General features: G+C 42.6%; 1 long non-coding RNA gene across 1 annotated transcript; it reads right to left on the bottom strand.

Annotated features, from left to right (window-relative positions):
- Window positions 1-1214: 1214 nt before the first annotated feature.
- Window positions 1215-22123, bottom strand: LOC311515149. Its single transcript, XR_014710062.1, has 4 exons — window positions 21868-22123; window positions 4666-4747; window positions 2660-2839; window positions 1215-1964 (listed from the first exon to the last, which is right to left on the bottom strand). It is a non-coding gene; the product is annotated as an uncharacterized lncRNA (long non-coding RNA).
- Window positions 22124-23296: the final 1173 nt, after the last annotated feature.

Genomic DNA, 23296 nt, shown 5'->3' with positions numbered 1-23296 from the left:
CGTCTCTATTTTCTTGTTAGTTTATTTTTAAAAAAAGATATTACGAAGAACATGACCTTAATGCTCTTAAGGAGAAATTAACTTTGCAGATGAATTGTCCAGCCCCCAGTCCAAATATTGTTTGACACAGGACACAAGAGGTGGTGAATTTAAAGTGACAGATCTACAGAACACTGGTTTTCTTAAGGCAAATCTTGGTCACCCCTTCCACAGTCTCCCAATTACCTGAAGCAAAGGATCCCTGTTCTGTTCAACTGCCTAGGAAAGGTGACAGATGTGTGGAACCAATGCAGGAGTATGCACTCTCTGAATATGTCTATCAGGCAATATAAGCCCAGGGTTAGTAAAACTCGAGTTAGCAGACCCTGGGTTTGTTAACATACGGCTTGAGCATCTCATTTGTAACCTTAGGTTAGGAATTGTTGAACCTTGGGTCCCAACCTGGGGTTCCGGCATCTACACTGCATTATGAAGGCCTGAGCCCATCCACCTATATCCCAGACTTCCTTGTGCCCTCCCAAACTGTGGCCTGTCTAGGCCTTTGTTTGTTCAGCAGTGTGGGAAAACTTGACTGTCCACCAAATTTGACTGTCCAGAAGACAAAGAAAGTCAGCCCATGGGATTCCGGAATACTTTTGGTGCACTCCCAGGGTATGAGCCCAATGGGGCTATGTCTACCTTGCAAAGCAATAGGGCTTGAACACTGGATCCTGGCTTGACTTAGGATCAGATCCTCCACCCACAGGGTTCTGGAACCCTGGCTCCAAGCCCTGGGTTAGTGCAATTTGTGTGTGGATGTAATGGATATTAGCTTAAGCCTGAGTTTGAATCCTGGGTTTACAATGCAGTGTAGACATACCCTCTGCGTTCTTCAGAGCTGACCTCTATAGGGACAGCCACTGCATGCAGCCTCCGATGGATGAGGTAGAGCAAGAATGGTGGTGGCCATGACTGTGTAGATCTCATAGTCCAAATGCCCCATTTCCATGCAGGAGGCTTGCAGTAGCTGCAAGGGTCTTGAAGGATGAATACCTTTTCTTCTAATCACTGTAGGATTGGGCTCCTATAGTGTTCACACCTTGTATTATAACAAGTACAAAAATAAAACCTACAGAATAAAGCCATCATGACCACTCTCTTCTCTGTGCCCTTCCCAACTGCAGAGATCCACTCCATTCCTTAATAAATACATTTATTTAAAGAAACAGAGGCACTCTCCTTTGATCCCACTATGAAAGCCCATTTTCAGCTCTATCAGTTTAAACTGCATTTTAACAAGATTGAAAATATGGCTCTTCCCATTGCAGTTCTTAGGTATTTAATCCTGTCACTCAGAGTGAACATGAGAATAGCCTCTTCCAATGGCCAACAGCCCCTTCTTCACACTGATTTTAGCTGGCTGCTTCAGCACAGAAGCTGTCAGCTGTAGAACCAGTTTAGTGTTCAGTGTCAGCAGTAGCATTTTCTATGCAAGATTAACATGCAAATTGTCCAAAGGAGCAGACCTACAGATATTCTGGTCTGCTATCCTAAGTCTCTCAGAGGCCAAGAGATGTTTCAGAGGCAGATGGAACTGCTGCAGTAATGCACTTAGCCAAATGTTCAGACGTATGCTATGGCATGAAACACCTTCCTAAGCCTGGGGAAACTGATGATTAAAGGCAAAGTTTTCAAAGGAAACCACAACTTCGGGGTCGGGGTGGGGGTGGGGAATCCATTAGTTCCTTCAAACCAGTTCACCACCTGACAATAAATGTCCACCCATAAAATCAGGTCCATAAAATGTGGACTCTTGCAGGGGTCATAGGGGTCTGTTTATTTTTGCCAGCATACCCTTTGTATCTTCATTTGAAAAGCAGGCCTTGAGAGTGTACAGTAGCATATTACTGCTGTGAACTTCAATGATAGAAGAAAATCATTCCGTAGTGTGCAAAACTTCATTAAACAAAATCACTTCAGCTCATCTGCAAGGATAAGGAGAGCATAGGCATGAAATATGCTTTGAGGAGGGCTGCATTAATCGGTATTAGGGAGTAGGCATTCCTAAGAAGGAGGGTGTGCTACTCGAAAAGGTCTTCTTTCAATAGACCCAAACCTTGGCTGCATAAAGCTTCCCTTTTGGTTAATTTGATCACACACTAGGAAACGCTTGAAGCATTTACAACATTACCTACGTCAAGAGATCAAAAATCATGAGTCGGAACCCCTCAAAATCATGGAATTGGCCCATTTGAGATTTAATATGAGATTTAAACAAAAATTATGTGATTTTAAGTCAGTCTCTTGATTTTTGAACTCCCCCTGACCATTCCCAGGGTGTGTGCATGTGACAATTAGGGTTGCCCACTCTCCCACGAGTACTGGGTAAGGAGATTTTGGCCTGCCACAGGAGCTCTCACTCCTGCTGTGGTGCTGTATGATTAAAGATGATCATTTATATCATTCTTGCTACTACTGCTGCACAATGGCACTAAATTTGATACAAAGTGTATCATGTAAGGTGTCAATGGAAAAGTTACAATCTGTCAAGTTTCAGAGTAACAGCCGTGTTAGTCTGTATTCGCAAAAAGAAAAGGAGTACTTGTGGCACCTTAGAGACTAACCAATCCAGGTATCATATTTGTATCAAAAGTTATGAATATTGGCTCTGTATTTGTACCTCAGATGTGTTGGTTCTCGGGTGACACCCACAAGGTAGCTTTTACATACTGTCTAGCCAGCCCAGTGTTGATGAACCATTCAGTTGTGGATGGACCATTTCTGTGGTGATTAAGGGAAATCAGCTCTTCAGTGAGTCTTCCTTCGGTTGCCCCAGACAGCAAGGAGCCAATGGCCACCCCTGTGACACAGCAAACATGTAAGGGCATGTGATATGGACATGTGATCTCAGACTCCATTTTTGTAAGTAACTTTCCATACATAGGGGCTGTAGGCTTTGTTTGGGACAGTAAATTTCAATGCACATGGCAGAGAATATAAAAGACACCGAGACATCTCCATTTTGCCTCATTCCTCCTCCAATTCTCTGGACTGTGGATTTACAACTAAAAGGAGCATCTTGAACTATGGACTGATGACCTTCCAATCTATTGGAAGTTACCAGAGAGATTTTACAAGCCAGCAGTCTACTCCATCGCTGCTATGATCCTGATCTATGGACACTGAAAATCAGTTGCATATATATGATTCTTTAACCATTCAATAACTCTCTTATTTTATTATTAAATCTTTAGTTAGTTTACCAAGGATTGGCTGACAGCATGATATTTGGGTAAGATCTGAGATACATATTGACCTGGGGGTAAGCCTGAGCCTTTGGGATTAGTAGACCCCCACATATGGTGAATTGGGTTTTCAGTAACCTTTCACTATATTAGACCTGTGTCTGAATGTCAGCCAAGGGTTGGAGTGCCTAAAAGGGACTGTGTTTGGCTTCTTGTTAACCAGGGTGGAGCTATAGAAGCTTTTTTGATACTGGATTGGTGAATCTAATTATAGAATAAGCCATCAGTTTTGGGGGGCTTGTCTGCCCTGGTTCTTGCAGTCTGCCCTGAGTATAGCATTCTCACTATGGTTCATCTGAGGCACCCCATCACACTCACATCTGCCTGTCTTCTGTCCAGCAATTAATCCTGTCCTCCAGTCCCCCACCAGTTCTGTCCCCACCCAACCCTGCTCAGTTCAGCCACACATCCCATTGATCCCCCACTGTCCTCAATTCACCCTCTCAGCTCTCACCCCATCTGCTCAGAACTCACCATCAATACAGCCCTCCCACCCCATCACTCCCACCCTCCTCACTTCAGCCACCAGGCCATAGTTCAACCCTCCCAGCCTCACCTCTGCTTCTCTTAGGGTTCCTCCCCCTCCCTGAGCCTGGGAGGGTCTGCCGTGAGATCCTCTCCCACTTCCCAGGCTGACAGGGGAGCAGCCACCCTCTGTGATAGCCAGAGCACACACTTCTGGGTTCCCGCTGTCTGCTGTGGGTGGAGGGGACAGAGGAGGCTGACAGCCGGAGGTCCAGTCGCCCAGGGCTGACAGCAATTTCTAAGTAAAATTAAGCCTCACTCATGATCTTGAGACAGCACTCTCAAATGTCAGGATTTTTTTTTCAGCTATGTCTGAAAAAAAACCTCCTGATATTTCAGAGTTCTGTCATGAGATCATGAGTGAGGCTTAATTTTATTTAGAAATTGCAGCTCTCAAGATAAATTCACAAGATTTGGCATGTCTGCATTTAGTTTAAATCTCTGATTGCAGAAAGTTTGTTGTTAATTTGAGCTGGATCACACAAGCTTTTCACATAGCAAGGACTAGTGGTCCTACCTGTCGCTGGTCATACACACAGTTCTGATATAAATACACTATACTCTGAACTCTCTAGCCATGCCTGAGCCAGCTGAGGGTGCGAGCCTTCCTCCCACTGAGTTCAATGGGAGATTTGTCTGAGCGAAGGATGCAGGATTGGGCAGGAGGTCAGGAAGTCTCCAACATGAAATCTTTCATCACTAAATGTGAAAGCAGTTCTATTAAGTAGAGACTTAATTAAGCAGAGACCGTTGTATTCAGCAGAGGCGCGAACTGGGTTTCCTGTTATACAGAAGCCTTCTGAGATATATACTATCCATCTGTTGTTCATAATTTTTAAATAATTGTTTTACTTACAATTCAACTGAATCCTGCTTCTTTCCCAACTCTCCACCAGTTTGTTATTAAATAGTTGTTTGAGAATGCTGGGCCACTAGTGCTGATTTAAAGAAAAGGAAAAGAGAGGCTTGCTTTGTAGACAAAGAACTGAGTGGATTGTAATAAACAGATAAGAAAAATAGCAGTAGGTCAATGTCCCTTTGAAGGCATGTGAAGTATATTTCCATATTGTTTTTCCATTTTCCTTTACTTACAATAGCCTCTCAAAAATGGGAAGAGAATATTTCTTTTGCTAACACTTTGTCTTCTTCTTGCAATATTTTATCATACATTTCTCATAGAGATCTACTTCAGTTATTGGCTTACCCTGTTTGCCAACAATCACCACACAATTAGCATAGCGAAAAAAAAGAAAAAAGTTTTAGTGAACTCCTCTCTGTTGGATGTCCCAATAGCAGCAAAGCAAAACAATAGTATAGGTCCTACATAAAGGCTGAGGGCCTGACTCACCGCTACCTTGCGCTTTTCATAATCATTTACTCCTCTACAAAATGAGCTTAATCCTTAGCTCCTAATCTGACTGCTCTGTGCTACCTCAAGTGGACAAGACAGCCTTAAAGGGACAAGCCAAAATTCCTCTGACACAGGGCAACCCTCGAATCACTGGCAATATGCCACTCGCTCCCCACCCCCTCTACATAGGCAGCTCCTCAGGGAAGAGGAGGAGACATGCCAGAGGCTGGAAGGATCAGGCACAGCACAAAGCACTCCTCAATCCTTAGACAGCCCTATGGGACCACAGTAGTTGGCATAATTTAGAACAGCCCTTTGGTTACTCTAAAATAGGGAGCGTCCATATTGGCCTCCAGCCAACCCAGGAATGGGAAAAAGGAAAGAGGCTTAGAGTCACCTTCCCTGCTACTCTCCTCAATTGCACTAGATGTAAATTGAGCTAGATAGTTATGACGTGGATGTAAATTCCTAGCAGATCAGAATAGAAGCATTTACATCAACTTTGCCCTCTATTTGTAAAGAGGTAAATTATCACATAAGCTACACAATGGCAAGGAACTGGGAGGTGGATATTTTGTTTAATTTCTTGGGGTCACAGGGTTTCTTCTTTCACAGGTATGTGATGAAAGATGGGGTGAGGAGTGGGAACTGGGAGGGTTAATTAAGACAAGTAAGTTAATTAAGTCTCTTTACAGGCAACATGTTCTGAAAAGGCTCATTGCCATTGTGAGAATACCACAATGCTACCCTTGCTACCCAAAACCTAGCACTGTGTGGCACTTCAGATCAGCTGTATGTGCCAAACAATGGAAACTTCCTTAAAACTGTGGAGCTGATGGCTCAGTTTGATGCTGTACTCCAGGATCATCTAAGAAGAGTCACCACCCAAGAAATGTACACACACCACCACCTTTGAAAAACAATTCAAAATGAGATCATACAATTACTAGCAACAAAAGTCAAACAGAAGATTGTGGCAGATCTGAAGTCAGCAAGATATTACTCTGTTATTCTGGACTATACACCTGGAACAAATGACTTTAATGGTGTATTTTGTAACAACAGAACCTAATGAAAATGTCCCTGCAATGGTGACTGTCAGAGAGCATTTTCTAGAATTTATTGACATTGATGATACCACAGGCGCTGGTATGACAAATGTGCTTCTTAAAAAGCTGGAAGATATGGGAATTGCAATAGCTGACATGAGAGGTCAGGGCTACGATAATGGTGCCAACATGAGAGGAAAGAACAGAGGAGTGCAGACACGGATCCGAGAGTTAAACCCTGGAGCTTTTTTTGTCTCATGCAGTTCTCATTCATTGAACTTGGTGGTCAGTGATGCAGCATCAGCTTCCAGTGAGACTGCTGAATTTTTTAATGTAATTCAAAGTATCTATGTATTTTTCTCCGCATCAACTCATCAATGGCAAATTTTGCAGCAACATCCTCTCTGACACTGAAACCACTGAGTGCCACACAATGGGAAGTCAAGTGGAGGTGATAAAGCCTATCGAACACCAAACTGGGAAGATAGATGATCCCATAGTTGCCATTATGGAGGATAATGCTATGACAGGAACTGTTCATGGGAGAACAGTGGCAGAGGGAAATGGAATCACCAGAAACATACATAACTTCAAATTTCTGTGTGGCTTAGTGTTGTGGCATGATGTACCATTTGAAAGAAATGTTGTAAGCAAGAGACTCCAAGGTGTTGACCTTGAGATATCTGGAGCAATGGAACAACTGGACAAAGCAAAGTCATACCTACAGTTTGATTGGTCAGATGAGGGATTTCAAAACGTTCTGAAGAGTGCACAGAAGTTGGCAGAGGAACTTCACACTGAAGCTATTTTCCCACCCATTCAAGAATACAGGAGTCACTGAAGAAGAAGACATTTTGATTACGAGGCACGGGATAATCCCATAAGAGACCCCAAACAAGAATTCAAAGTTGAATTCTTTAACCAGATGCTAGATTGTGCAATACAGTCAGTTGAAGAACGTTTCATGCAGCTCAAGGAACACAGCAGTATATTTTGGGATGTTGTATGATATTCCAAAACTCCTACCTGAAGAAGACCTACACCAGCAATGCAGGGCACTAGAGACAGTGTTGACACATGATGACATGCGCGATATTGATGCGAGTGATTTAGGTGATGAACTGAAAGCCCTTTCAAGATACATTTCAGCAGGATCAACTCCAAAGGCTCTTCTGGAATATATGTGCACAAATAAGATGACCACCCTCTTTTCAAATGCTTTTGTTGCTCTGTGCATACTTCTAACACTTCCTGTAACAGTTGCCAGTGGAGAACGCAGCTTCTCCAAGATGAAGTTAATAAAAACAGATCTACACTCCACAATGACACAGGAGAGGTTGGTTGGCCTTTCGACCATCTCAATAGAGCATATGCTGGCCCAGACTGTGGACCTTCAGCAGGAAGCAGTTCAAATCGTTACAACCAAAAAGACACAGAAAGCACCACTTTGATTATTAAAACAGATAAAAATGTCAGTAATTACTATACAGACAAGAAAAGTTACATTTGCTGTTCCGGCATTTGAAAGTGTTACTTAAAATTTTTGAACAAGGCATTTTAAGTTGTTAGTTCTCCTTTATTGGGGTAGGTAGCAGAGCATTACCATGAGAGGAGTAGAACAGGAAGAAGGCAGAATTGAGACCTTTCAAAGTTTTGGCTCAAGCGAGGGGGCATGGGGACATCACTTGAGCTCACCGCCTCAGGTGCCAAAATGTTGTGGGCCGGCCCTACATCCCGGAGAGTCATGAATGTGACTATTGGTAACAAATGCACTCTCTCCCTCAACTTGATAGACCACAGAGTTTATGTAAGCATTCACATAGAATTCTAAGTGATTAATTTGCATGCAAACTCTGTCAGCTTCTTACTGTGCTACTTGAGTTACTCATGAAAAAATGTGTTGAATATTTGCTCCCTTGTCATAGGTACTTTGTCTACATATAAACTTTTCAAATTTTTACCAGAAAGAAATTCTTATCTACTGTATACCTTTCAAGACAAATCTAGCAGAACTGCACTGATTCCCTCTGGTTCTTTAGAATAAAGCACAGTTTGATCAATATTGCTGTTATGCACAGAATAATTTGCTAAATGTTTTTGCAGTATTCAATCAGCTCTGGACTCTAAATTAGTCAGACTATGAGGTACAGACTTCGGGTTACAGAAGAAAGTCTAAACTTGAACCAGTGCAGATATTTGTTCCCTTTTTTCGTACAAAAAAAGCATGTTCCTTTTTATATATGCTTTGCAAAAGAGGTAGGGTGTGTGTGTGTGTGAGTGCGCACAGGGATTTGAATAGGAAGGTTGTGCATCAGAAGGCAGATGGAGAGAGTTTTGAGGGGTAGGACAGAAGACACAAAGAGTGTGAAGAGTGTTAAGAAGTCATGCTAGAATTGTAATAGAACTTAACAGAAGCCAGTGGGATGTGCTGGCATGAGAAGACCCTCTCATTCTGACAAGTCTTTAGTCATGGACTCTTGCCCCTTTTTCTCTGTGTCCCTCCCATACTTTCTCTGTGGTAGACTCTGGGAGGTGCAGCAGCATAGGTGAGACACCGAGACCTGCGCTCTGTCTAGGACCCACTCCCCATCTTCATGAGCCTCTCCCTCATGAAGTCTCCCTCTTTGTCCTTGTGGAAGTTGAACAAAGAACCCCATTCATGGGCAAATCTCTAGGAAAAAATGAGACTGAAGAGGGGGTCTGGACAGCCCCAGAGTGGTGAAAAAGCCCTGAAGACATTCCCACTGCCCCAGACAGGGTACATGGAGGCCGTGAACTTCTCATCTGCCCTAGAAGCAGTGGGTGGGAAGGAGAAGGGGGAGTGTAAAATCTATCAACAACCCCATTGACAGAAGCAGCAGGGGGTGAGCCAAGAGCTGCACAACAGCTCCCTCTGGTGCAGTGACTGTTCAGATGGCTGGGAGTTTGCAGGCCTGAGTCCTTTGTTAGTGTGTGTGAAGCTCTTTGCAGATTAGAAGTGCTAAGTATTCTTACTATTGTTTCTTGTTTAGTATTTGCCATAGTCTGCAGCACATTCACCAAATTTAGTTTGTTTGATTTCCATTTACTAAACACAGATTTTTTTTAACAATATTAAAACTAGATCTCAGAAACAACATATAATCATTTTATAAACAAATTATGTACCCAACAATTTGGTATGGATTTCAGTTTCCTTTCAGTGTGTAGGATCTTCAAATATTTCCCAGTCTAGGGTTTAACAAGGTGGGGGGTTTTTTAAAAGTTATTCTTATGGTTTCTTTCCTTGATGCCAAGATACATTTTAAAATTATTTTTTCTCTTGATAAAAGGTGCCAAACAAGAACCCAAAAAGCAAATCTTAAAGAAATGAAAATAAACTAAGAAAATATTCACGTTTCTAATATTAACATATTTTAAATAGCATTGGTATGCAGGTGGCTGGGTCTTGGCCGTGATTCATAAGCTTTTCATAAACAGCAGGGAAATAATAGTTGCTCTGCTACAGCATATATTTTGGCTTAAAAAAAAACCTGTACCATGTCAGTTAATAGTAACTATCTGAGCCAAAAATAACTGTCACTTTTTCATTTTTAATTGCTGCATCTGTTTTTCCATTTACTCTTGGCGTGATAGCACAATGGGACACTGACAAATCAGATATAACACCTATTACTTTGGAGCTCATAAAGAAACAGTCAATGGACTACCATAAATACAATATAAATCTACAGATGGTTTAGGAATGGTGAATAATGCTATTTCATCTGTACGGAATATTCTGACACTTCCCTCTTAAAGATATTTTGGTCGCATTTCTAATTAAAAGCAGCCACATGCTGTGAGTTATGTAAATATGCTTTTGCCAGATTCCTGATTATTATAGTTGTCAGGGTTCCTTCCCCACTCTGAACACTAGGGTAAGACCCCCCTAAGCTTATTTCTACCAGCTTAGGGTAAAACTTCCCCAAGGGACAAACTCTTTGTCCTTGGAGGGTACGCTGCCACCACCAAGTGATTTAACCAAGAATCAGGGAAAGGACCACTTGGAGTTTCTGTTCCCCCAAAATATCCCCCAAGCCCTTACACCCCCTTTCCTGGGGAGGCTTGAGAATAATACCCTAACCAACTGGTTACAAAGTGATCACAGACCCAAACCCCTAGGTCTTAGGACAATAGAGAAATCACTCAGGCTCTTAGAAGAAACAGAACTTTATTAGAAAGAAAAAAGGTAAAAGAAGCACCTCTATAAAATCAGAAGGGAAGCTAATCTCACAGGGCAATCAGATTTAAAAGACAGAGGATTTCCCTCTGGCCAAAAACTTTAAAGTTACAAAAAGAAAACCAGGAATACACTGTCCTCTCAGCACAGAGAAAATCACAAGCCAAACCAAAAGTAAACTAATGCATTTCCTTGCTAGTACTTACTAATTCTAATAGAGTTGGATTGCTTGCTTTCTTGATCTCTCTCCAGCAAGCACACAGAACAGACAGACAAAAGCCTTCCCCCCCTCCTCCCGCCCCAGACTTGAAAGTATCTTGTCCCCTTATTCGTCCTTTTGGTCAGGTGCCAGCCAGGTTACCTGAGCTTCTTAACGCTTTACAGGTAAAAGGATATTGTGCCTCTGGCCAGGAGGGATTTTATAGTACTGTATACAGGAAGGTTGTTACCCTTCCCTTTATATTTATGACAGTAGTGCTGACAGCCTTTAACTCTCTCTAAGGCATTGCCCTCCAGTGTGGAGAACCATCTATACTAAATATACATTGCGTGCATGTGTGTGTACTTCACATGGTGCTTCCCACCAAGAGTATCCAAGTGCCTCACAAACATTAATGATAATCAAGTTGGGCCACTTCCAGCACAAATCCAGGTTTTCTCACCCCCCCCCCCAACACACACACACAAACTCACTCTCCTGCTGGTGAGTTTGTGTGTGTGTTGGTGGGGGTGTGTGAGAAAACCTGGATTTGTGCTGGAATTGGCCCACCTTGATTTTCATACACATTGTAAGGAGAGTGATCACTTTAGATAAGCTATTACCAGCAGGAGAGTGGGGTGGGAGGAGGTATTGTTTCATGGTCTCTGTGTATATAATGTCTTCTGAAGTTTCCACAGTATGCATCCGGTGAAGTGAGCTGTAGCTCACGAAAGCTTATGCTCAAATAAATTGGTTAGTCTCTAAGGTGCCACAAGTACTCCTTTTCTTTTTGAAGAATAAGTTGTGGCCTTTAGATCATACTGAGTGGGTAAGAGAAGATAAAGTCTTTAATCCGTACATGAACGGGTAGAGGCAAGATGTTAATGTTACCAGCTAACACAAGGTGTGTAACCATAAAGCTAATGTGCCAATATTTTAAAAGGGCAAACAGGACATCCTGAGTAATTATAGGTCTGTCAGCCTGACTTTGATCCCAGGCAAAATAGTGGAACAACTGACATGAGATTTGATTAATAAAGACTTAATGGAAGGTAAATATAATTAATGCCAATAACATGGGTTTATGGTAAATAGATTAGATGGGCTCTTCAGACTCCTAAATTCTTCCATAATGCAGATATTGCAGCTCTCATTTTTTAAAGAAGACCTAGTGATACTCTCCTCTCTGGGGTACATCATAACATAAGGTTAAAGAAGTCTAAGTTTCCAGTTAAATGGTTATTTTTTCCAGTAATATAAAAGAGTATTTTGACAGGGAAACTTTCCAGTATTCTTGTTAGCTGCTCTTAGTACAATTTTATTTTATTGCCAGGTGCTGGTCTCTCTTGGGTGTCATTTTAAATGAGAACATGTCCAGAATATTTTATGATAGAGTTGTTTTGGCAATTAAGTCAGCCACCGTAAACGTTTCACTAATTTTGTTTACCAAGGCATGTACTGCAACTTCAACTTTCTAGCTTAATATCTTCAAGCACCATCATTGTCCTGACCTGCTCTAGTACCCCTTCTAAGTATTTTCACTTTGTCTTCAAATGCTATGCAGCCCACGCATTTTTCTACACGTCAGATATAGAAGATAAAAATGTTTATTTCCCCCCATTATAAGATAATTAAGTCTGTGGGGAATGCTGGAAGCTCTTATCTGAGATGTAGTGGTGCAGAATCGATGGAGGAGAAAAACCATCCGAGCACAACACTGAGAGAACTAAGAAAAAGACGGACTGAGGAGCACTCAAATAATTGGCTCCCAGTAGCAACAAAAATACAAAACAAAACTCTCTTGCTGGCAATTTAGAGGTAAAAGCTTTGAGTGATTTTGTGTCTTCATTTAATCTTCAGACAGGTCCGTTTGCACTGAAGTCAGCTGAATTATACAGCTGTATTCACCACTCAGGTATATCTTTTGCCAAGAGCTGAACTGTAAATAAGTTGATGGTGTAATTGAATGGGCTTCTGTAAGGTGGTAACAAAGAGAGAGAAAAAAAAATTCACTAACAAGCAAGACTCAGAGTCTGACCCACCTACATGCTTATAAATATTCTCAATAAATTCTTGGCTTAGGTTCCACCAATTTGAAACTTAAAGCTATGTTTTCCATTCATCAAATAAAATTGTCTGGTGGAAACTACTTCAGCATTTCAAGTGATGTATTTATCTGATGAGGTGCATTTTTGGCATTCTGAGAGCATTTCAATCAGCAACGAAAACATACCTCTCTTGAGTATATTATAGCAACAGATACAGAGCTCCTGTATCATATGTTATAACAAGAAAACAACTAATGTTTTGGATTATCTTTGAGGCTTAAATAACAGTGTTAAAGGCAAGGAGATAAACAAAGATATATTTGATATAAAGTTAAGTGTTTGTTTCGTTTCAAGAGAGTCTTCTGTTCAGACACTAGGCTGAGTAGGTTTGATGTGGATTATGAATATGAACTCATGACTTAATTAAATGGGCTGTTTGAGAGCTTATGATTAAGGCTATGTTTTAGTAAAAGTCATGAACAGGTCACAGGCAGTAAACAAAAATTCACGATCCGTGCCCTGTCCATCTCTTGTACTATACACCCCGACTAAATCTTGGGGGAGGAAGTGGCCTGGGGTTGCCATGGATGCTCTTGGGGGAAGAACCCTGAAAACCCCACTGGTGTTGAGGGGGGGTTGGCAGGCTCCCTACCTGGCTCCACACAGTGCCTCTGCCCTGAGTGCCAGCTCTGCAGCTCCCATTGGCTGGGAACCACAGCCAATGGGAGCTGCAGGGGCAGTGCCTGTGGGCAGAGGCAGCATGCAGAGCTGTTTGCTAGGAGCTGAGGGAGGGGGATGTCACCACTTCTGGGGAGCCCCCGAGTTAAACACCACCCAGAGCCCTCACCCCCTCTCATGCCCCAACCCCCTGCCCTGAGCCCCATCCCACACCCAAACTCCTGCTGCTGCGGGGGAAGGAGGGCACAGTGGCCCAAGACTGCCCCCACAGCGTCCAGTGTGACTGGCCCAGGGGCTGCCTGAGCTGCTCAGGAAGCCCCCGGGCCAGCCATGCCAGCTGCTTCAGAAGTCACGGAGGTCCTGAAAAGTCATGGAATCTGTGACTTCCATGACTTCTGTGACAAATTCGCAGCCTTACTTATGATGCTGCTTATGTTGCATTTCTACATGTTCTTTTCCAGGCTTCCACCCCATTCCACACTCCACCTGAGTTAAAGCCCAAATCAAACTTATGCAAATACAGATAATTGATGGGCTCATACAATACAAACTTCATCTAAACTTTTCTATATTAGACAGCCTGTGATAGAACCAGATGTCCGTGCATTGCCCCTGCCCTCCCAACACATACCACTCTAACATACCTGTAGTTGGAAATATATTGGGTTGTGGTTCTGGGATAGACGCTATCTCTAATGCTATTCCTGTTCCAGGCAACATTCAAGCATTGGAGTCCCTTTGGAAAGTTCCTGGAAGCAGCAGTCACTGGAGCCCCAGATCTGAGTAAGCTACCTTTAACCTCAGGGAAAGGCAAAACACTTATACCCTTGTGGCAACAGCTGAAACGTTTCAGAGTAGCAGCCATGTTAGTCTGTATCCGCAAAATGAAAAGGAGGACTTGTGGCACCTTAGAGACTAACAAATTTATTTGAGCATAAGCTTTCATGAGCTACAGCTCACTTCATCGGATGCATTCGGTGGAAAATACAGTGGGGAGATTTATATACACAGAACATGAAACAATGGGTGTTACCATACTCACTGTAATGAAAGCTTATGCTCAGATAAATTTGTTAGTCTTTAAGGTGCCACAAGTCCTCCTTTTCTTTTAACAGCTGAAACGACACCCAGGATAACCGTTTCATTTCCTTTTAAGTCTTCTCACAAGTGCTCCCAGCTTTTTTAGCCCCACACCAGTAACACTGAAGCCTGGCAAGCCTAATCCAAGAAATTTAGAGCTGGGAGAAGCTTTCCAGGTTTTTATGTCCATAAAACAAGTAGATCCTGTTTAGCCTGGAGGAGACACTTTGATTCTCTTCCCAAGCCTCTTCTATTCTCCTTGAGTCCAGCAAGAGTCAACCTTGTGGGGCTCAATGTAATGACTCCTGGACTTAGGAACCATTGCCCATGTCTATCTGGGCAGGATGGACTTTGGTCCTTCTTTGGCTATTATGAGTGCCCATAAATAAATAGGTGCAGGGGGTGGGGGGGGGGGAAAGGATTTCATTCTATCCTGTATTAGACTTTCCATAATGGAATATTTAGAACTGCTCCAGGAGTAAAATTCTGGCCCTCTTGAAGTCAATGGGAGGTTTGCGATTGATTTCAGTGGGGTCAGGATTTCTCCCTAGGTTTCTTGCCTAAAGAAGTTTCTGTCAGCTCTGTCAGGCCACAACTCTTGTTATAAGATGTCCTAAATTTACTAATTCTCACAAGGTCACAAGGCTACAGTTAGATTCCTGCAGAACCACCAAATTAGGATTAGGAAGCAAGGTCTCCTATGCTGGAAAGAACGAGGGCCTGAAAGCTTCAACATCAAAAGTATCTTAGAACCACTGAAGGAGGGTGGGAAAAAATAGCTCCTTCCAATCACAGAGCACATTCAGCAATATCAGTCTCCATCTCCTGGGCAGAAAGAAACAGAGTAATATGAGGAGTTTTGCAGAATGGCCATGTGACAATCTCTACATTCCTTCACCAGATACTATGGAGTAGATTTGGTTTCTTCTTCAAATGCTAGGTTTGGTTGATGGGTATTAAAGGTGCTGTTCTTCCCTAAACTTTCTTTGTTTCCTTCTGTTGTGCCAGCTGCTTACTACATCCTGTCAGACAGTCCCAGATTAGAGGATTCTCTGTGTATGAAAATAGACAGTTTGAACTGTAAATATGTCTCCTAACAGAAGAATCTTCCAGTCTACCTTTATTCCTACCCTTGTAAATAGCGATATATTTTATAGCTTATTAGGTGGGGACAAAGTTTGGCTGTTGATTATCTGTGTCCATATAAAGGCAGAATCTTAGAAAGAAAAACAAACAAATTTAAGGCAGTAGTTCTCAAAGTAGGGCTGCCGCTTGTTCAGGGAAAGCCCCTGGCAGGCCAGGCGAGTTTGTTTACCTGCCGTGTCTGCAGGTTCGGCCGATCGCGGCTCCGACTGGCTGCAGTTCGCCACTCCAGGCCAATGGGTGCTACAGGAAGGGTGGCCAGCACATCCCTCTGCCCGCGCTGCTTCCAGCAGCCCCCATTGGCCTGGAGCAGCAAACTGCAGCCAGTGGGAGCCGTGATCGGCCGAACCTGTGGACGCGGCAGGTAAACAAACCAGCCTGGCCTGGCCCGCCAGGGGCTTTCCCTTAACAAGCGGTGGCCCTAGTTTGAGAACCACTGACTTAAGGGAAGGCAGGAGAATATTTGATATATGACTGTAAGAGAAAAATCTCTTTGAACTTTGCCAGCCTGGTGCAAAGGTTGAGGATCTCTCGAGACATCTAGATAGACTCATGTGTAGTGCTGGGGAGGAGCTGGAGGTAGTGGTACATGTAGGTACCAGTGACATAGGAAGGATAGGAGAGAGGTCCAAGAGGCCAAATTTAGGCTGCTAGGTAAGAGACTGAAGTTCAGGCCCTCCATGGTAGCATTCTCTGAAATGCTTCCAGTTCCACGCACAGGACCAGTGAGACAGGCAGAACTGCAGGGTCTCAATGGTGTAGGGAGGTGGGGTTTAGATTTATTAGGAACTGGGGAAACTTTTGGGAAAGGAAGACCCTATACAGGAAGGATGGGCTCCACCTAAACCAAAATGGAACCAGATTGCTGGCATTTAAAATTAAAAAGGTCGTAGAGCAGTTTTTAAACCAAGGGCTGGGGGAAGCTGAGAGGTGTGGGGGAGCATGTGGTTCAGACAGATGCATCCCCTTAGACAATCTCCATTAGTAGATCTTCCCCTATGTCCTAGTAAAGAAGAAAGAATGGAAGATGATAAAATATGGGTAGGATCTGATGAGAAACAGTCAAATGAAAAAGAGTCCCATTCAATTACATCATGTAATAGCAGACAGCTAAAAAGTGACAAGTTTTTAAAGTGCTTATATACAAATGCTAGAAGTCTAAATAATAAGATAGGTGAACTAGAGCGCCTTGTATTAAATGAAGATATTGATATAATAGGTATCACAGAAACTTGGTGGAATGAGGATAATCAGTGGGACACAGTAATGCCAGGGTACAAAATATATCAGAAGGACAGAACAGGTCATCCTGGTGGGAGAGTGGCACTGTAAGTGAAAGAAAGCATAGAATCAAATGAAGTAAAACTCTTAGAATGAACCAAATTGTACCATAGAATCTCTATGGATAGTAATTCCATGCTCTAATAATAAGAATACAGCAGTAGGGATAATATTACCGATCACCTGACCAGAATGGTGATAGTGACTGTGAAATGCTCAGGAAGATTAGAGAGGCTATAAAAATAAAAAACTCAGTAATAATGGGGGATTTCAACTATCCCCATATTGACTGGGTACAAGTCACCTGAGGATGGGATGCAGAAATAAAGTTTCTTGACACCTTAAGTGACTGCTTCTTGGAGCAGCTAGTCCTGGAACCCACAAGAGGAGAAGTGATTCTTGATTTCGTCCTAAGTGCAGCACAGGATCTGGTCCAAGAGGTGAATATAGCTGGTCCGCTTGGTAATAGTGACCATAACATAATTAAATTTAACATCTCTGTGGCGGGGAAAACACCACAGCAGCCCAACACTGTAGCATTTAATTTCAGAAAGGGGAACTACACAAAAATGAGGACATTAGTTAAACAGAAATTAAAAGGTACAGTGCCAAAAGTGAAATCCCTGCAAACTGCATGGAAACTTTTTTAAAGACCCCATAATAGAGGTTCAACTTAAATATATATCTCAAATTAAAAAACATAGTAAGAGAACCAAAAAAGTACTACCGTGGCTAAATAAAGTAAAAGAATCAGTGAGAGACAAAAAGACATCCTTTAAAAAGTGGAAGTTAAATCCTGGTGAGGAAAATAGAAAGGAGCATAAATTCTGGCACATGAAGTATAAAAATGTAATTAGGAAGGCCAAAAAAGAATTTGAAGAACAGTTAGCCAAAGACTCAAAAAGTAATAGCAAAAACATTTTTAAGTACATCAGAAGCACAAAGCCTGCTAAACAACCAATGGGACCACTTGATGATCAAGATACTAAAGAAGCACTCAAGGACGATAAGGCCATTGTGGAGAAACTAAATGAATTCTTTGCATTGGTCTTCAGGGCTGAGGAAGTGAGGGAAATTTTCAAACCTGAGCCATTCTTTTCAGGTGACAAATCTGAGGAACTATCCCAGATCGAGGTGTCATTAGAGGAGGTTTTGGAACAAATTGATAAATTAAATAGTAATAAGTCACCAGGACCAGATGGTATTGACCCAAGGGTTCTGAAGAAACTCAAATGTGAAATTGCAGAACTACTAACTGTCATCTGTAACCTATCATTTAAATGAGCTTTTGTACAAAATGACTGGAGGATAGCTAATGTGACACCAATTTTTAAAAGGGCTCCAGAGGTGACCCTGGGAATTGCAGGCTGGTAAGTCTGGCTTCAGTACTTGGCAAACTGGTTGAAACTATAGTAAAGAACAGAATTGTCAGACACATAGATGAACATAATTTGTTGGGGAAAAGTCAACATGGTTTTTGTAAAGTGAAATCATGTCTCACCAATCTACTAGACTTCTTTGAGGGGGTCAACAAGCATGTGGACAAGGGGGATCCAGTGGATATAGTTAAACCTAAGTTTTAGTCACGGCTATTTTTAGTAAAAGTCATGCACAGATCAAGGGCAGTAAACAAAAATTCATGGGCCTGTGACCTGTCCATGACTTTTACTCTATAACCCTAACTAAAACTTGGACCTGGGGGCGTGGGTGCTCCGCAGGGAGGTCCAGGGGTGCTGCGGCAGGGAGTGGCCCGGGACCGCCACTGATGCTGGGGGGGAGGCGGGCGGCCGGGACCAGTGCTGAGGGGGTAGAGGCGGGCAGCGGTGCGTGACCAGGACACCCGCTGGTCCTGGGGCAGGGGAAGTTTGGCGGGGCTGGCAGGCTCCCTACCTGGCTCTGACCAGCATGTCCCTGCAGCTCCTAGGGGGAGGGGCGGTCAGTGGGGCTCTGTGTGCTGCTCCCACCACAAAGCACCGGCTCCACAGCACCCACTGGCTGGGAACCGCAGCCAGTGGGAGTGGCACCTGCAGGCACGGGCAATGCGTGGAGCCCCCTTGCCCCTCCACCTAGGAGCTGCAGGGCCATGCCGGTGGGAGCCAGGAAGCCCTCTCCCCAGGTAAACACCTCCCTGCTGCCCAACCCCATGCCCCAGCCCTGAGCCCCCTCCTACACACCCAAACTGCTGCTGGCCGCTGCAGAAGTCATGGAGGTCATGGAAAGTCACAGAATCCGTGACTTCCGTGACAGACACGCAGCCTTGGATATAGTGTATTTAGAGTTTCAGAAAGCCTTTGAAAAGGTCCCTCACCAAAGGTTCTTAAGCAAAGTAAGCTGTCATGGGATAAGAAGGAAGGTCCTTTCACGGATTGGTAACTGGTTAAAAGATAGGAAACAGAGGGTAGGAATAAATGATTGGTTTTCAGAATGGAGAGCAGTAAATAGTGGTGTACTCCAGAGGTCTGTACTGGGACCAGTCCTATTCAGCATATTCATAAATGTTCTGGAAAAAGGAATTTTGATCTCTAATCCCTTTAGGATCCATTAACCGTTAACCCGGGGGAGCGACTTCTCAGGGAGAACAAGGTTTTAAAAGCCAGTTCCTAAGCGACCGGTGGAGCTACCAAATAGGAGTTTTCAGAGGAAGTTTAGAGAGGGAGTGTGAGTCAGATACACCTAACATTTTGTAAACTTAGGCCAATAAACACCGCATCCCCAAAAGTAAAACACAACAACAAAACTGCAAGTGTAAAAAAAATGCAGCCAGAAGTCCAGCAGCTACCCAGTTTATTGAACTGAAGGCAGTATGTATGATTATCTGCCTTGTGGGCAGGTGGTACACGTGTGCATTCAGTGCAAGATGCTCCTGGCCCTTGGAGACTGTGTATGGGCTCTTGAGACCTGAGTGGCTGAACTGGAGGAGCTAAGGGAGACAGAGAGGTATGTAGATGAGAGTTTCCGGGACACAGAGTGATCCCATCCCTAGTCTGAGAGCCTCTGTGCTGTTGAGGAGATGAAAGTCTTGGGGAAGGAGACCATCATACTGGAGTGGAGGGAAATGATCCCATAGTTGGGACCCCAAATGATCTCAGTATGAGAGGATTCCATGACGATCTCTCTCCAGAGGAGGAAATCCCAGGTATTAGGAAGAGACAGATAATAGTAATGAGAGATTCAATCATTAGATATACAGATAGTTGGGTTTGAGATGACTGGGAGAAATGCATGGTGAATTGCCTGCTGGGTGCGAAGGTTGCAGATCTCTACAAACATCTAGACAGACATATGTGCAGTGCTGGAGAGGAGCTGGTGGTCTTGGTACATGTAGGTACTAATGACATAGGAAAAGGTAGGAGAGAGGTCCTGGAGGCCACATTTAGCCTGCTAGGAAAGAGATTAAAGTCCAGGCCCTTCATGGTAGCATTCTCTGAAATGCCTCCAGTTCCACACGGAGTCAGACAGACAGGCAAAACTGCAGGGTCTCAAGACATGGATGAAACAGTGGTGTAGGGAGGTGGGTTTGATGTTTATTCAGAACTGGAGAAACTTTTGGGAAAGGAGGAGCCTAAACAGGAAGGATGGGCTCCACCTAACCAAAATGAAACCAGACTGCTGGCATGTCAAATTGAAAAGGTCGTAGTGGAGTTTTTAAACTGAAGCCTGCGGGGAAAGCCAACAGATGCAGAGCAGCATACGGTTTGGACAGAGACATCCCATAGGGAAGGATCTATTAACGGGGATTCTCTATAGTCTCATAAAAAGGAGAGGGTAGAAGCTAATAAAGCACAGATAGGAACTGATGAGAAAGAGTCAAATGAAAAAGTCCCATTCAATTACATCACATGAAGGCAGACAACTAAAAAATGACCAATTTTATAAGTGCTTATGTACAAATGCTATATACTAAGATGCATGAACTTGAGTGCCTGATATTAAATGAGAATATTGATATAATAAGCATCACAGAAACTTGATGGAATGATGACAATAATGGGAAACTGTAATGCCGGGGTACAAAATATATAGGAATGACAGAATAGGTTGTGCTGGTGGGGAACTGGCACTATATGTGAAAAAAAGGCATAGAGGCAAATTTAGTAAAAAAAATCTTAAAATGAATCAAACAGTATCATAGGATTGCTGTGGATTGAAATACTGTTATTATTCAAGCATGGAATAACAGTAGGAATATACTATCAACCTCCTGATGGTTATGATGATTGTGAGATGCTCAGGAGATTGGAGAGGCTATAAAAATAGAAAACTCAATAATAAGGAGGGATTTCAGCTGTGCCCATATTGACTGTGTGCATGTTACTTCAGAAATGGCTGCAGAAATAAAGTTTCTGAACAGTATTAATGACTACTTCTTGGAGCAACTAAGTCCTGGAACCCACAAGGGAAGATGCAATTCTTGATTTAATCCTAAGTGGTGCACAGGGTCTGGTCCAAGAGGTGAATATAGCTGAACAGCTCAGTAATAGCAACCATAATATAATTAAATTTAACATGGGGGGGGGTGGAAACCGACCACCATAGCATTTAACTTCAGAAAGGGGAACTACACAAAAATGAGGAAGCTAGTTAAACGGAAATTAAGAGGAACAATCACCAAGAGTGAAATGCCTGCAAGCTGCACAGAAAATTTTTAAAACCACCATTGAGGTGGCAATAGAGGAGGTTTTGGAACAAATTGATTAATTAAACAGGAGTAAGTCACCAGGACCAGATGCTATTCAGCCAGAGTTCTGAAGGAACTCAAACATGAAATTGCAGAACTATTAACTGTGATATGTAACCTATCACTTAAATCAGCTTCTGTACCAGATGACTGGAGGATAACTAGTGTGATGCCAATTTTTAAAAAAGGCCCCAGAGGCAATCATTGCAGTTACAGGCCAGTAAGCCTAACTTCAGTACCAGGCAAATTCGTTGAAAATATAGTGAAGAACAGAATTATCAGACACTATTTGAACATGATTTGTTAAAGAAGAGTCAATGCAGCTTTTGTAAGGGAAAATCATGCCTTACCAGTCTACTAGAATTCTTTGAGGGTATCAGCAAACATGTGGACACGGGTGATCCAGTGGATATAGTGTACTTAGACTGTCAGATCCCTCACCTAAGGCTCTTAAGCAAAATAAGCAGTCATGGGATAAGAGGGAAGGTCCTCTCATGGATTGGTAACTGGTGAAAAGGTAGGAAACAAAGGACAGGAATAAATGGTCAGTTTTCAAAATGGAGGCAGGTAAATAACGGTGTATCACGGGACCTGTACTGGGGCCAGTATTGTTCAACATATTATAAGTAGGGAGGTAAACAATGAGATGGCAAAATTTGCAGATGATAATTATCTTGAGTAATTTTGTAAGTCCAAAGCAGACCGCAAAGAGTTTACTATGCAGTCTCATAAAACTAGGTGACTGGGGAATAAAATAGCAGATGAAATTCAATATTGATAAGTGCAAAGTAATGCACACTGGAAAACATAATCCCAGCTATATATACAAAATAGGGCTGTCAAGTGATCAAAAAAATAATTACGATTAATCATGCAATTAAAAATATTAATCGTGATTAACTGCACTATTAAACAATAACAATAATAATAGAATGTTTTGAGATAATCACGTGAGTTAATTGTGATTAATCGACAGCCCTAATAAAAAATGATGAAGTCTAAATTAGCTGTTGCCTCTCAAGAAAGAGATTGTGGAGTCATTGTGGATAGTTCTCTGAAAACATCCACTCAATGTGAAGCAGCAGTCAAAAAAGCAAACAGCATGCTAGGAACCATTAGGAAAGGGAAAGATAATAAAACAGAAAATATCTTAATGCCACTATATAAATCCATGGTATGCCCACATCTTGAATACTGTGTGCAGTTCCAGTTGCCCCATCTAAAAAAAAAAAGATATATTAGAAATGGAAAAGGTACAGAGAAGGGCAACAAAAATGATTAAGGGGATGGAATACCTTCTATATGAGGTGAGAATAAAAAGACTGGGACTTTTCAGATTGGAAAAGAGGCGACTAAGGGGGAATAATTATAGACATATATAAAATCATGAATGGTATGTAGAAAGGGAATAGGAAAGTGTTATTTTCCCCTTTACATAACACAAAAGCCACACAAGAAGATAATAGGCAGAAGGTTTTAAAACAAACAAAAGCAAGTATGTCTTCACAGAACGCACAGTCAACCTGTGTGACTCATTGCCAGGGAATGTTGTGAAGACCAAAACTATAACTGGATTCAAAAAAGAACTAGATAAGTTCATGGAGGATAGGTCCATCAATACCTATTAGACAAGATAGTCACAGACGCAACTCCATGATCTGGGTGTCCATAAACTTCTGACTGCCAGATGTTGGGACTGGATGACAGGAGATGGATCATCTGATGATTGCCCTGTTCTGTCTTTTCCCTCTGAAGCATCTGGCATTGGCATCTGTCGGA

Source organism: Lepidochelys olivacea, assembly GCF_965140295.1.
Source record: "Lepidochelys olivacea isolate rLepOli2 genome assembly, chromosome: 1".
In the NCBI taxonomy this organism is placed as follows: domain Eukaryota; kingdom Metazoa; phylum Chordata; order Testudines; family Cheloniidae; genus Lepidochelys; species Lepidochelys olivacea.
The sequence above is the reverse complement of the archived record's forward strand: the minus strand, read 5'-3'. Positions and strand labels throughout refer to the sequence as shown.